The sequence below is a fragment of the Pelodiscus sinensis genome, chromosome 14 (assembly GCF_052426305.1).
Source record: "Pelodiscus sinensis isolate ZL-2025 chromosome 14, ASM5242630v1, whole genome shotgun sequence".
In the NCBI taxonomy this organism is placed as follows: domain Eukaryota; kingdom Metazoa; phylum Chordata; order Testudines; family Trionychidae; genus Pelodiscus; species Pelodiscus sinensis.
The window spans coordinates 38,357,888-38,369,105 of record NC_143065.1 but is presented as its reverse complement, the minus strand read 5'-3'; positions in this window follow the sequence as shown (position 1 = coordinate 38,369,105).

The following is an 11,218-nucleotide window of genomic DNA, read 5'->3' as shown; positions in this document are numbered from 1 at the left end:
GTATCTAACCCATTGTGAGTCATTGTATCACAATCTAGCCCTGAAATTGTAATTTGGCAAGATTTACTGTACCAAAAATGCTGTTTTTATAAAACTAATACAGAGTAACCCAGGGATTTAAGCAACTGGAGAAAGAATAGGCTAAAAGAATTGAGCCCTGGCTTTAAAGTCAGATGTAGACTATAGCTATAAAGCCAGCCTCCAGCTGAGAGGGGTATGGTGCATTGTAATGGTGACACCTCCTGGCAAACTCTCACTACAGCGCCTGCTTCCGCGCTAGAACACGTCCAACTCCTTCCATCCCAGCCTTCCAAAGTGCAAGCCTCTAGATCAGGCATGGGCAACCTCAGGGTCGGGGTCTGGATCCAGCCCCTGAAGCAATGGGGAGCCCATGCTGGCATTCCATCCCGCCCCTCTTTCACCATGGGGCTGGAGTAGACAAAAAATACTAGGTGAGGCTTCCCTTAGCTCGGCTGTGTGAGGGGAATGTGGGGAGTGTCTTTCTCCTTTTCAGTCTGGGGCCACATCAGTGAGGGTTTGTTTGGCGTTTTTTTGTTTTTGTTTTTGCTTCTCGTTTGTGTGTGGCCCCCGACTGATTGTTCTGTGGGTCAGCAGCCCCCGACCCAAGAAAGGTTCCCCACCACCCCCGCTCTAGATCCGTCCCCAAGACGCAGCGTTGCGCAGAGTGGGCACCATCTGCTTGCATTGCTTCTTAGGAGCAGACAACCCAGTTAGAGGCGTCCTCGTCCTAAAAATGTCAGGTTTTGCCTGGCTCCTGTGCTGAATGCTGCCTTCACTCACCGGTCATTTCTTGAGTGGGACATTTTTCTGTTAAGGTGTTGGGTTTTCTCACAGCCTGGGTCTTATTCTCATAAACTACATTCTTTATTAATTATTATCATTATCATCTAATATGCATAGTACAGTAATGTCTAGAGGCCTCAGACAGGTTGGGGTCCAGTTGTGTGAAGCACTGTACCGAGAACGGTACCTAACCCATTGCGAGTAACTATCAGAAACTAGTCCTGAATTTGTAATTTGGCAAGATTTACTGTATCAAAAATGCTGTATATATCTGTCAGACTCGCATTTTTATAAAACTAATACAGAATAATGAAGGGGTTTAAGCAACTGGAGAAAGAACAGGCTAAAATAAGAAAGCCCTGGCTTTAACGTCAGCTATAGACTATAGCTATAAAGTAAATTACCATCCCAAAAAGTTTACAAGCTCAGGCCTTGATCCTATAAATTCTCCATGAGCAGACTGTGGCACCCACATACAGTCTGATTGGCTTCAACAGGGCTTCACATACATGAATCAGTCAGCCTCCATCCAGGAAATTGCAACATCGGAGCCTCCACGAGACGTAACAGGCGGATGAGACAAACAAGTGGGGAGGAGGCAGGAGAGCTCAGTAACAAAGGAAAGGCACAGTAATAGACTGGGTCTTCTCTTAAAACAACTTATGCGTGACTGTCAGAACCTGGAGGAAAACCAGCTGTAGTTATCAGGCGGTATGAGATACTGTCACAGCATGTTTCAGTATCACCGACGGTGGCAGCAAAAATCCAAGCTGAGCTGTCAAGAGAGAGAATTCTTGGTAAGTTCAGCTGAGACACTAAGGCCCCAGGGGGACATAAGAACATGTATATGAATGTCCATACGGGGTCAGACCAAAGGTCCATCTAGCCCAGTGTCCTGTCTGCCAATAGTGGCCAATGCCAGATACCCCCGAGGGCGTGAACACTACAAGTAATCATCAAGTGATCCCTCTCCTGTCATCCATTTCCAGCCCTGACAAACAGAGGCCAGGGACACCGTTCCTACCCAGCCTGGCTAGTAAGTATTGGACATGGACTTGATGAACAAGGTGATACTTTCATTAACCCATCCTTTCTCCAGGGTCAGCACAAGCCCTGTCAAGGCCACACTTTGTGGCTGGGTAACATATTGTTCTCCATACCAGACCAAGGACAAAGGATTCGGCAAGATTACTGTATTTTAGCGAATATAACCCATGGGTTATATTCGTTTTTACAAACCCCGCACCTCCCCTATGGGGTATATTTGGATGTGGGGTATACAACATTTTTTTACACACCAGCTCACCACCCGGTTCCTCTGCAGCCGTAGGACGGGGCAGGGGAGCGCTCATCCGGCTGTGCAGGAACCGGGCAGTGAGCGCTCCCCAGCCCGGTTCCTGCACAGCCTCTGGGCGGTGAGCGCTCACTGCCCAGTTCCTTTGCAGCCGTAGGACGGGGCAGGGGAGCACTCATCCGGCTGTGCAGGAACCGGGCAGTGAGCGCTCCCCAGCCCGGTTCCTGCACAGCCTCTGGGCGGTGAGCGCTCACTGCCCAGTTCCTTTGCAGCCGTAGGACGGGGCAGGGGAGCACTCATCCGGCTGTGCAGGAACCGGGCAGTGAGCGCTCCCCAGCCCGGTTCCTGCACAGCCTCTGGGTGGTGAGCGCTCACTGCCCGGTTCCTCTGCAGCCGAAGGAAGGGGCGGGGGTAGCGCTCATCCGGCTGTGAAGAAACTGGGCAGTGAGCGCTCCCCCGCCTGGAAGCTGGCAGCTGGCGGCTGCGCAGGAACCGGACGGTGAATGGCTGGCTAATTCCCTCCCCACCTCCTCCTGCACCATAAATATACCCCCAGCACAGCCTTGTATCCCCCGCAGGTTATACTCGTGCGCGGGGTATACACAATTTTTTTAACTCAAAAAGCAAAAACCGCAGGGTATATTTGGGTGCGGGGTATATTCGGGTGCGGGCTAAAAGAGGGTATTATTTTGAGGCAACCGTTCATTTCATTGTGCCAGCAGCTCTGCGGACTGGGGGGGAATTGCCCTCGTGATCATAGATTCAAAGGGGCCCGGTACTTCCAGCCATTGCCACTGCTACTGCGGCGGTGGTGACGGGGGCAGCCCCAGGCCCCTATGAATTGCTGCTGGAGCTCTACTTGGCAGCATCACGCTGCCCCGAGGGCTGGGGAAGGGGGACGCAATGTGGCTCCTTGCTAGCACCTGTGCTGCACAGCTCCTGGCTTGAGATGCAGCCGACACGTCCAGCCCCATGCATCCATTGGCTAGGACAGGGCAGAGGAGGAACTAGAGTGACTCTCAAGCACTCAGCAGGCCTCACATGGCACTTGCCTCTCCTGCTGCTCCCTGGCCCTCGGGGAGGTGTGTGAATCCCCATCTCTGAGTGCTGGGAATGGGGCTGCACCCCACATCGCTGCCTCCCTCCCTGTCCCACCCTCTGCATCCCCATCCCTCCCTATATACCCCTGTGTCCCCCACATCCTCATGAACCTGTAGCCTGCTGCCTCCCCCTGAACCCCTATCCACCCCATATATCCCCTTTTCTCTTCTTCACAGCTCCCTCCCACCCCTACCCTGCTCTTGTCATAGGCCTCTTTCCCTCTCCATCCTCTCTTCACCCCCACATGTTTCCCCTGTGCCCCACCCTCCTCCCTTCCCCGCTTGGTGACTTAGGCAACACCTGGCTTAGTGTGTGAAAAAGTGTCTTTGTAGGCAAGTGTGTGCATGCCTGCTGTGACACTACCCCCAGATTTTATGGAAATGTGTTTTGAATATGCTTTATGCAAAATGGGGCAAGTAAACAATCATTCAAGAGCTGGTAATCCAAGTGTGAACTTGTTTATTAATCTAAGTTTTCCAGTGAAAGCCATTAGTGGTACTCCAGGAACTTAATGGCCCAGTGCTCAAGACAAGGATCTCAGAAGAGTCTTGTGTTTCCTGAGTCTAAACTATGGTTGGTCCTACCAAGACGTAACCATGCTACCTGATGCTGGAATCCATCTTGAATTTTGCCTTTTGGTGGAATAGGATAAATACATCCCATCCTGAGGAAATTCTGTTTAAGAAATGGGACACAGACAATGATTGTTTTCCACTGGCTTTGCAGACAGCTGCCTCTCTGAGATGACACCCAATAAGACCTGGCAACAAACTCTAACAACAGGGGCAGAAATGTCCTGCTGGACCCAAGTCAGAAAGAATAGCTCTGGCTTGAAAAGACTGCACCAGAAATAAGAACTAAGGTGAGAAATTATCATTTGTAACATCTTCTTTTAGTGTACTAGGCTTAGATGGTCTGTTTTGTTTTATTTTGGCTAAGTAAAGGTATGTCTACACTAGCCCCCTAGTTTGAACTAGAGAGGCTAATGTAGGCATTTGAAGTTGCAAATGAAGCCTGGGATTTAAATATCCTGGGCTTCATTTGCATCTTCCCGGGCACCACCATTTTTAAATGTCCCTTAGTCCGAACTCCGTGCCCGCAGCTACACGCGGCATGGAGTAGGTAGTTCGAATTAGGATCTCTAATTCGAACTACCATTACTCCTCATTACTCCATGCCTAATTTGCATAATGGCAGCCGCACTTTCTTTCAAAAAAGGGCTTTTCGAAAGTGAAACCACCATCTAGACATTGTTCTTTTGGGGGGGAAAAACTCTTTTGAAAGATTCTGTAAACCTCATTTTTTGAGATTGTGAATAGGAGCGGTTAACAGGGAGTTTGGAGGGGGAGTTCTCCAGATAAAGGAGGAAGCTAATACAGGACCCTTAAGGGAAGTGGTCTGTCTGTAGTGTGTGTTTGTGTTTTTCTTGCTGTGTGCTGAGCTTGTATTTGGGGTATTTTTTTCCCTTCCCCTCACTCCTCCCCATCCCCCATGGAGTGTGTGCTGTGGCTAGCAGGTGGAAGCTGTGAGCTTCTAATCAGGGTTTGAAATCTAGAAGCCTCTGCTCATTAGTTGAGCCTTAAGCAGGGGGAGAGGCCATCAGGCAGTCTAGGGCTTTATAAAGAAGTGAGTCAGCGACCAGGGAGCTTGCAAACAGGAGCTGTTAACAGGGAGATTGGAGAGGGAGTTTTCACTACTCTCCTGCCCTTCAGGGAGGCATTGAATAACAACTGAGGAATCTCTCAGAAGGAAGGCAGATATGGATGGTGCTAGCTGTGCTGTTGTTACCTGCACAGCATGTGCCATGTTTGTCTTCCTCCTAGAAGAAAGGGAATTTCATTTGCACTAAGTACAAGCTGGTCGCCATTTTGGAAGAAAAAATTAGAGGACTGGAGGCCCAAGTATCGACCCTACATTCTATCAGATGATCTCAGTTGGGGTCTCTAGGCACTAAACAATAATTGTATTATTAAATAATGCAGAAGTGTATGTGTTAGTGCATGATAGATGGGTGGGCATGTGTATCTGGCAGTAGGGGTGAGAGTCAGTTTCTACAAATTTATTTATATAGGTATCTGGACAGGCATGCATTTTAGTGGTTGTGCTCCACGGATTTGTATTTGGGCTTCAGGAGTGGGCCTTTAATGGACCCATTGCAGCTGTGATAACGTGTGGTCCTAATTCCACATGTAAAATTACAATAAGTGTAGTGAGCAAAGAACCTGGAGCCGGATATGAAAAATAGGATGAGGGGATGGAAAGAATCACGAAAACCTTTTGAAAATTCATTTTTTAATTACCCTTTTTGACTGTTTTGCTACCAACTCTAGCATCCTATAACAAATAAAACCTGAACTTTGCATAATATTGCGAGTCCTGTGGCACCTTATAGACTAACAGAAGTGTTTGGAGCATAAGCTTTCATGGGGAAAGACCCACTTCATCAGATGCATCTGACGAAGTGGGTCTTTGCCCACGAAAGCTTATGCTCCAAACACTTCAGTTAGTCTATAAGGTGCCACAGGACTCCTCGCCGCTTTTGCAGATTCAGACTAACACGGCTACCCCTCTGATACTTTGCATAGTACGTCTGTCAAAATGATAAACACGCCTGACTGAGCCTTGCAGTGAAATTGAGCATGTGGGAGAGGATGGGGGAAAGCAAGCAACGGAGGGAGGGGAGGATGGAGTGAGTTGGGGGTGGAGCCTCAGAAAGGGGAGGAGTAGGGGTGTGGCCTCAGGGAAGGGATGGGGCAGTGGGTGGGCCAAGGGTGTTTGGTTTTCTGGAATTAGAAAGTTGGCAACCCCAGCCACTGCTCACCATGCTGCCACTCGTGCCTACAAGGCTTTCTACATGAGCGTGCTGCCTCCTGCTACAGCACTAGGCCTTGAAGTGTTCTCCCATCCCCTGCCTTCAGAGCGTTCTCACTGAGCTAAAACTGCCCCTTCCTTGGGGATTGAATGGGAAGCAGTTTGACTTCCTTTGTCAGGCAGCTGATAAAAATATCCTGACCTTGCTTCCCATTGACCTAACTGCGACCAGTATGAAGCCCATGGATAGGGGGCCGACAAACTTGCCAGGCCCCTGGGAAAGGTGGGGGGCCAGCTCCGTGCTCCTGGAAGGGGTGGGGCTTTGGGCAGAAGGGGCAGGGTAGGGACAGCCAGTCCTCAGTGCCATCCAGCGCGAGCCCTCAGAGCCACTGGGAGCACACTGCACAGAACTCCAGCGGTGATTTAAAGGGTCCAGGGCCCTGGCCATCACTGTTTCCATGGGAGTGGTGGCAGCCAGGTGCCCCACGCTCTTTTGAATCACCAGACCCTGGAGCAGCTGCCTCCCTTTCCCCCCACCTTTCCCCCCCCACACACACCATCCACGGGCTTACCCATGCAGAACGACAATCAGATGATAGCAGCCTTAACAATTACCCTAGCAAGGGCTGCTGGAGAGTAACCTTTGGTTGCATATTGATGTTACCTTTGCCAAATGCCTGTTGGCCACAGCGCTCATTAACAGCTGCAAACAGAGCCATCCTTCATTTGGATATTGTCCCTAGGCTGCACTGGACACCTATTAAAGCTCTCCGAGAACATCTGAAGGGGAACGATATGCGTTGGCAGCACTTAAAAGATCCAACGTCGGGGATTGCAACCACATGTTTAGGTTATTCAAGAAATGTTTGACTTTTCTTCTGAATGTGATTCAAGATGGGTTTGCTCCCAAGAACATTCCTGCTCTTCAGAACTTACCAATAGCTCCAAAGCGGGGGGAGAGAAAAAAAATTGGATCTTACTAAGATGTATTAGTGGTGAAAAATATGATGGGCCAACTCCGAAGATCCTTACCCAGGGCAGATGCCGCACCCTGTCAGTGCCAGGTGTTTCGGTTAAATAAGGACTCCAGGGCTTGGGACAGTCCCAAGAAAAAGTGCAATATAAAGTTAAAAACCATTTTGTAAAGATTTGTTTTTAAAAAGACAGCTAAAGACCATATTTCTTCCTAAAGTAGTTCAGCCTCCGCGAGCAGTTATACCAGACACATGTGGGAAAAGATGCTACTTGGGAAAGGGCCACAGGCCACGTTTCCCCATTAAAAAAAAAACATGACACACGCACTCTTAAAGAGCCAGCTGAAGCCAAGTGGAATGGGCCCGACAGATAGTCCAGCATGGTAGCCGTGGTAACCCACCCGTTTTCTCACTCACTGCCCATTGCCTTGTGCACTCAGCACTTTGGGAGGGGCTGGCCATGGATGAGCTAAGAAAAAAAATCCTACAATCTCCTCTTGATTAGATTCTAGATGTGGGTGGGATTGAGAAAAGGTCACAGCCCTGGACCCACCTTTTTGGGGGTGTGGAACATGCCTGACCATGCTAACCTACCTCAAAACTCTAGCCCAGAACGGGAGTTCCCAGAGCCCTATTACCCAAGCACTGACCAATTAAAAAGGATATTAAAGTCCATTATTATGTATTTTATTAGTTATCATGGTTAGATATTAAAAATCTACAAATGACTGATAGCAAACTTACCAGCCACATTGCAATCAAATGATATCAGGGACAGATCTCAGTAATGTATACTCCATATCTACACTGCCCTCTCTTGTGCAAAAAATATGCAAATGAGGCAAAGCAGTGAATATCGGCACGCCTCATTTGCATACTTAATGAGCGCCATTTTGCACAAGGGACTTTTGCGCAAAAAGGAGCCGTCTACACCGCTCCTTTTTGCACAAACCCCACTCTTGCACAAGAGCCGTTCTGCCGCTTTTTTCAGGAAGAACAGCTCTCTGCAAAAGTCCCTAGTGCAAAAATGGTGGCTAATTAAGTATGCAAATTAGGCACGGCAATATTCACCGCTTTGTCTCTTTGCATGTTCTCTTGCACAAGAGCAGGCAGTGTAGCTGTAGCCATTAAGTATGAAAATGAGGCAAGGTGATATTCGCCACGTTGCCTTATTGCATATATTTTTGGCGCACGAACGGGCAGATGTAGTAAGTAAAGGATCTTGTCATGTGAGCTAAAGGAAAATTACCACCAAGCATGCTAGTAATTGAGCTTCCGTTCTCTGGGGGCTCCAGCCACTAGAGCTATCTACTTGAGCAGACTTGATGTTCCATACAGCAGCAGTGATATTTAGATACTAGCCAGCTACAACAAGGTGAATTTTTTTTCCAGCCAAAGCATTTATCAGAAATGCAGCATCTGGTTTCCTGAAACATGTTGCAAATTAATTATCAAAGGCTACATCTATACTGCTTCCTTCTTGTGCAAAAGCCTATGCAAATGAAGCATGGATTAATATACTGTCACTTCATTTGCATAATTAATTAGACATTTTTGCAGAAAAAGGAACTGTCTACACAGCTCCTTTTTACATAAAACCCCCCTCTTGCACAACAACTGTTCTCCCTGGAAAAAAGCGGTAGAATGGCTCTTGCGCAAGAAGGAGCTTTTTGCGCAAAAGCTTCTTGCGAAAAAACGGAGCCTTATTAATTATGCAAATGAGCCGTGGCGATATTCCACTCTTGGTCTTGTTTGCATATTTTTTTGCACAAGAGAGGGCAGTGTAGTCGTAGTCAAAGTGTTTCTGTCAGAAACAATAAAAAACATTGTTTTTGAAAATACAGAAATGTTTTTCAGTTTGAAACAACTTTCAGGTTTTGAATTTTGAATTTAATTTCTTTACAAGGCTAGCGACATTTTTCCCCCTGATTTTTTTCAGTTTGCTCAGCAAATCAAAAACCTGGTTATTCCACAATGCTCATGACCAGTCCCTCAAATAAAAAAGGCATAAAAAGAGCCGAGAGGTAGCAAGCTGTTAGCAAACATGCAGCAGCTCATTCTACTCTCAGAACAACAATTGTGATTTTTTCCGTTACAGACATATGCTTACGTACTTCAATTCTATCCATGTAAAAAAGAGATTCTCTGCCTAAGAGGCATTCAATTAGTTCTGTTGGGTTAAAGTAATCTCTTTGGTTTCCTTAGCTCTACATTTTGTGCATAGCAATGGTGCTGGAACTATTTTTGGGGTGGAGGTGCAGAGGTACACCCCCCTTTAGACCTGTTGAGATCGGTTGCCAATTTTCCCGGACTGGACTCCGCTGCTTTAAATGGCGTTTGGTCCTTCCAATCCGAGAGAGTTGGCAGCCCTCATCATCCTAGTCTGGGGCCACAGTGGAGGATCGCTGCAGAGCCCTGAGCCAGCAACAGGATTCCGGGGCTGGTGGGGCCAGCAGACTATGGTGCCCATGATGGGGGCAGCAGGATCCCACCGGGGGGCTGCCAGAGGCAGGGACCTGGGGCTGAAGGAACTGGCAATAGGACCAGCACCCAGATGTGGGGAAAAACCTGAGGCTGCAGGAGCACCCCCTGCATCCATACTCCCTGTGCCGATGGGGCATACCCAATTTCAGTGCTCCAGTCATTGCGACTTAAATAACTTCATCAGATGTATACACATTGCCCATCAGAGACATGTCTTGACGGAGACTATCAATAGCTTAGATTAGGCATCTGCATGGATTTCAGAGAACCTGATTTGAAGCTCTGGTGAAAATCAGGAGTAATTTCACTTAATTCAGTAGAAACCAGAGCAAAACCCAGAATTTGTATATCTTGTAAATAGTGTAATAACCTGCATGATTCTTGTGTTTGGTTACTTCTCCTAAGTTCTTTGGTCAGGAAGATTTCAGTTTCGTTGGAATTTTGTGCAGAACAAAGTGATGGAAGAGGCATAATATTGCTTCTCTTCCCTTGTGCACAGTACTCCCAGGCAGCCAGAATGCTTCAAACAATGACTAGGAAAAATAACACCCCCCTGAAGCATACTGATCACACATTGACAACTGCAATTTGTACAGGGTCTTGCTTATAGTTTTCTACTATTAGGAAAAACGTCTCAAAGAAATTTCATGTTCATAGACTATCACAAATTAGCACCGCTGCATGTAGTGCACATCCCCACAATCAAATCGTGATTTAGCAGCTGCCAAGCTTTGAACCAACCAAATGGATCCTGGACAGCCTCTAAAAAGAGGTGCTAAGAGAGGCAGATACGTGTTAGAAAAGCAGCAGAAATCATACTATTCTAAGGACATTTGACACCAAATGCTTTGAACCCACGTTTTAATTTGCCTCAGAGGGGTAGCCATGTTAGTCTGTATCTGCAAAAACAATGAGGGGTCCTGTGGCATCTTAGGGTACGTCTAGACTACATGCCTCTGTCGCCAGAGGCATGTAGATTCGGCTACCAGACATAGGAAAATGAAGCGGCGATTTAAATAATCGCCACTTCATTTAAATTTACATGGCTGCCGCGCTGAGCCGACAAACAGCTGATCGGCTCAGCGCGATAGTCTGGACGCGCGGGTGTCGACATCAAAGGTATTTGTTGACCACCCAGGTAAGCCTCCTGGGATGAGGTATACCTGGGTGGTCGACAAATACCTTTGATGTCGCCACCCGCGCATCCAGACTATAGCGCTGAGCCGACAAACAGCTGATCAGCTGTTTGTCGGCTCAGCGCGGCAGCCATGTAAATTTAAATGAAGCGGCGATTATTTAAATCGCCGCTTCATTTTCCTATGGCTGGTAGCCTAATCTACAGGCCTCTGGCAACAGAGGCATGTAGTCTAGATCCGTGGTCCCCAACACAGTGCCCGCAGGCGCCATGGCGCCCGCGGGGGCATTTCCATGCACCTGCCAGGTGCTCGGGGCTGGCCTGGCACCGGGCGCATGGCGAGGGGAGGGCCAGCCCCGGGCGCGCGGCGCTGGGCGGGGGGAGGGCCGGCCCCGGGCGCGCGGCGCTGGGCGGGGGGAGCGCCGGCCCCGGTCGCGCGGCTATGGGGGGGGGCCGCCCCCGGGCATGCAGCTATGGGGGGAGCCGCCCCCCGGCGGGCAAACGGCCCCGCCCCCTGGCGCCCGGCGGGCAAACAGCCCCGCCCCCTGGCACCCGGCGGGCAAACGGCCCCGCCCCCTGGCGCCCGGCAACCTTGAAAGGTTGGGGACCACTGGT